Raw genomic sequence first — 5,000 nt, forward strand, 5'->3', positions numbered from 1 at the left:
CTTGATGCGGGAGCTGCTGGCCCAAGCATGCCTAGCGTGCAAGGCCTGCGTGCAAGGCTAGTGTGCAAGGCTCGTGGGCAAGGCTAGTGCGCAAGGCTAGTGCCCAAGGTCTGTGTGCAAGGCTAGTGCCCAAGGCTAGTGAGCATGGCCTGTGTGCAAGGCTAGTGTGCAAGGCTTGTATGCAAGGCTAGTGTGCAAGGCTGGTGTGCAAGGCTTGTGGGCAAGGCTGGTGCGCAAGGCTAGTTCCCAAGGGTTGTGTGCAAGGCTAGTGCCCAAGGCAAGTGCGCAAGGCTCGTGCCCAAAGCTAGTGCGCAAGGCTTGTGTGCAAGGCTACTGCGATGGGCCAGTGCCCAAGGCTTGTGAGCAAGGCTTGTATGCATGGCTTGTGTGCAAGGCTAGCGTCCAAGGCTTGTGCGCATGGCTTGTGCGCAAGGCTTGTGTCCAAGGCTTTTGTGCAAGGCTCGTGCGCAAGGCTAGTGTGCAAGGCTTGTGCGCATTGGCAGGTAGCCCACCAGCATGCACGATCCAAATGCCACTCACGCGACAACACGGTGCCAAGCCGGGCATGGTGTGCACTCAAAACCAATCAACGGACAGAGGTCATGCGTCATGGGGGGGATCTAGCAAGGCCATGGGGAAGGTCATGGAGGACCTTGGAAGCAAGCGCAAGACGAGAGCGAATCGAACAAGGGGCCAGGACGGGGCCTTGTGCCCATGGTCTTCGCAAGACAGCGTCCAAGGCACCCGAAAGCCCAAGGGAACCCAAACCCGGCCGACACTTGCAATCGCACATGCTCTCTGCAACACACCATCAATGCCGCCCAACGGGGCCAGCACGAGCAGTCCTCCGCGGTCCCCTGGCCCTGCGCACGTTTGTCTTCGAAACCGAGCATCAATGCCACAGAAAGTGCCGGGGCGCCAGCTGGAGCCATCATCCGCGTTGCCATGGCTCGCTTGGCCTTGGCTTGCCAGGCCCCGACACGAGCAATCGCGCATTTTCTTTGCAACCGACCATCAATGCCGCCCAACGGGGCCAGCACGAGCAGTCATCCGCGGTCCCCTGGCCCTGCGCACGTTTGTCTTTGAAACCGAGCATCAATGCCACAGAAAGTGCCGGGGCGCCAGCTGGAGCCATCATCCGACGTGCCATGGCTCTGGTCCCATGGTCTTCGCAACCGAGCATTCGTGACACCCGCGGGGCCAGGACACCAACCCTTCCGACACGAGCATTCGCGCATGTTCTTTGGCCACACAACGGCGCCAGCACGAGCAAAATCATCCGCGGTGCGGTGGCCTTGCACGGCCTTTTGTCTTTGGAACCAACCATCAGTGCCACGGGAAGTGCCGGAGTCCCGGCATCCGCGGTGCCAAGTCATTGCGCCCTTGGTCTCTGCAGCGGGGCATGCCGGGCACTCCCAACCATTGCAAGCAAGCAAGCAAGCAAGAAAGAAAGTAAGTAAGTAAGTAAGTATTACATATAGGGGCGGGACATGCGGGGAGATCTGCGAAACGTGCATTACGGGGCACACGCGTACCTACCGGGGCATACCGACCCCTATTGGGGCACACGTGTGCATATCGGGGCATACCGGGCCTATCGGGGCACACGCGTACATACCGGGGCATACCGAGCCCTACTGGGGCACACGTGCGCATATCGGGGCGTACCAAGCCTATCGGGGCATACGCATGTATCCCAAGGCATACCGAGTCTATCCGGGCATACGCGTTCATACCGGGGCGTAACGGGCCTATCGGGGCATACTTGGGCATATCCGGGCAAAAAATGCCCAAAACTTGCGCAACCTTGGCAACCGTGGTCCATTCCTCTCTATATGCCTAGCCTTGCCAACCGTGGTCCATTCCTCACTATATGCCATGGCCTTGTGCCCATGGTCTTCCCAAGACAGCGTCCAAGGCCCCCGGAAGGCCAAGGGAGCCCAACCCAGCAATGCCCTGCTATGGCAAGCCAAGGCCAAGCATTCCGGTGCCTATCCGGGCAAAAATGCAATTCCTCTCTATATGCCTAGCCTTGGCAACCGTGGTCCATTCCCCACCATATGCCATGGCCTTGTGCCCATGGTCTTCCCAAGACAGTGTCCAAGGCGCCCGGAAGGCCAAGGGAGCCCAACCCAGCAATGCCCTACTTTGGCAAGCCAAGGCCAAGCATTCCGGTGCCTAACCTTGGCAACCGTGGTCCTTTCCTCACCATATGCCATGGCCTTGTGCCCATGGTCTTCGCAAGACATCGTCCAAGGCGCCCAAAAGGCCAAGGGAGCCCAACCCAGCAATGCCTTGCTAGGACAAGCCAAGGCCAAGCATTCCGGTGCCTATCCGGGCAAAAACGCCCAAAGCATGCCCATTCCTTAGCCTATCCAGGCAAAAACGCCCAAAATCTGCACATTCTAGTGCCTATCCGGGCAAAAACGCCCACCAGCATGCCACCCTCCTATAGGGTTTGCGCAACCAACCAGCCTAACCACCAGTGGCAACCAAAGGTGCTGTTAGCGACGACTTCTGAAGACGCAACGAGACGCGACGTGTTTGCGCCCAGACGCGACGAGACGATGCGGGATCTGCGCCCAAGAATGCCTAGACCCGTCGACTTGATGCGGGATCAGCTCGCCCAAGCATGCCTAGTGTGCAAGGCCTGTGTGCAAGGCTAGTGTCCAAGGCTAGTGTGCAAGGCTCATGTGGAACGCTAGTGCGCAAGGCTAGTGCCCAAGGCTTGTGTGCCAGGCCCGTGTGCAAGGCTAGTGTCCAGGGCTTGTGTGCATTGCTTGAGTGCAAGGCTTGTGTGCATTGCTCGAGTGCATGGCTTGTGTGCAAGGGTTGTGCGCAAGGCTAGTGTGCGGGGCTTGTGCGCATGGCTAATGTGCACGGCTTGTGTGCATGGCTACCGTGCAAGGCTAGTTTGCATGGCTAGGGTGCAAGGCTCGCATGCGAGGCTAGTGTGCAAGGCTGCGTGCAAGGGAAGCGTGCAGGGCGAGTGTGCGAGGCCACTGTGCACGGCGCCAGCACTAGCGAGCCATCATCCGCGTTGCCATGGCTCGCTTGGCCTTGGCTTGCCAGGCCCCGACACGAGCAATCGCGCATTTTCTTTGCAACCGACCATCAATGCCGCCCAACGGGGCCAGCACGAGCAGTCATCCGCGGTCCCCTGGCCCTGCGCACGTTTGTCTTTGAAACCGAGCATCAATGCCACAGAAAGTGCCGGGGCGCCAGCTGGAGCCATCATCCGACGTGCCATGGCTCGCTTGGCCTTGGCTTGCCGGGCCCCGACACGAGCAATCGCGCATTTTCTTTGCAACCGACCATCAATGCCGCCCAACGGGGCCAGCACGAGCAGTCATCCGCGGTCCCCTGGCACTGCGCACGTTTGTCTTTGAAACCGAGCATCAATGCCACAGAAAGTGCCGGGGCGCCAGCTGGAGCCATCATCCGACGTGCCATGGCTCTGGTCCCATGGTCTTCGCAACCGAGCATTCGTGACACCCGCGGGGCCAGGACACCAACCCTTCCGACACGAGCATTCGCGCATGTTCTTTGGCCACACAACGGCGCCAGCACGAGCAAAATCATCCGCGGTGCGGTGGCCTTGCACGGCCTTTTGTCTTTGGAACCAACCATCAGTGCCACGGGAAGTGCCGGAGTCCCGGCATCCGCGGTGCCAAGTCATTGCGCCCTTGGTCTCTGCAGCGGGGCATGCCGGGCACTCCCAACCATTGCAAGCAAGCAAGCAAGCAAGAAAGAAAGTAAGTAAGTAAGTAAGTATTACATATAGGGGCGGGACATGCGGGGAGATCTGCGAAACGTGCATTACGGGGCACACGCGTACCTACCGGGGCATACCGACCCCTATTGGGGCACACGTGTGCATATCGGGGCATACCGGGCCTATCGGGGCACACGCGTACATACCGGGGCATACCGAGCCCTACTGGGGCACACGTGCGCATATCGGGGCGTACCAAGCCTATCGGGGCATACGCATGTATCCCAAGGCATACCGAGTCTATCCGGGCATACGCGTTCATACCGGGGCGTAACGGGCCTATCGGGGCATACTTGGGCATATCCGGGCAAAAAATGCCCAAAACTTGCGCAACCTTGGCAACCGTGGTCCATTCCTCTCTATATGCCTAGCCTTGCCAACCGTGGTCCATTCCTCACTATATGCCATGGCCTTGTGCCCATGGTCTTCCCAAGACAGCGTCCAAGGCCCCCGGAAGGCCAAGGGAGCCCAACCCAGCAATGCCCTGCTATGGCAAGCCAAGGCCAAGCATTCCGGTGCCTATCCGGGCAAAAATGCGATTCCTCTCTATATGCCTAGCCTTGGCAACCGTGGTCCATTCCCCACCATATGCCATGGCCTTGTGCCCATGGTCTTCCCAAGACAGTGTCCAAGGCGCCCGGAAGGCCAAGGGAGCCCAACCCAGCAATGCCCTGCTTTGGCAAGCCAAGGCCAAGCATTCCGGTGCCTAACCTTGGCAACCGTGGTCCTTTCCTCACCATATGCCATGGCCTTGTGCCCATGGTCTTCGCAAGACATCGTCCAAGGCGCCCAAAAGGCCAAGGGAGCCCAACCCAGCAATGCCCTGCTAGGGCAAGCCAAGGCCAAGCATTCCGGTGCCTAACCTTGGCAACCGTGGTCCTTTCCTCACCATATGCCATGGCCTTGTGCCCATGGTCTTCGCAAGACATCGTCCAAGGCGCCCAAAAGGCCAAGGGAGCCCAACCCAGCAATGCCTTGCTAGGACAAGCCAAGGCCAAGCATTCCGGTGCCTATCCGGGCAAAAACGCCCAAAGCATGCCCATTCCTTAGCCTATCCAGGCAAAAACGCCCAAAATCTGCACATTCTAGTGCCTATCCGGGCAAAAACGCCCACCAGCATGCCACCCTCCTATAGGGTTTGCGCAACCAACCAGCCTAACCACCAGTGGCAACCAAAGGTGCTGTTAGCGACGACTTCTGAAGACGCAACGAGACGCGACGTGTT

This window comes from Tasmannia lanceolata, unplaced genomic scaffold, assembly GCF_043159265.1.
Source record: "Tasmannia lanceolata isolate RefF3 unplaced genomic scaffold, GAP_Taslan_0.1 ptg000147l, whole genome shotgun sequence".
NCBI classification, from domain to species: domain Eukaryota; kingdom Viridiplantae; phylum Streptophyta; class Magnoliopsida; order Canellales; family Winteraceae; genus Tasmannia; species Tasmannia lanceolata.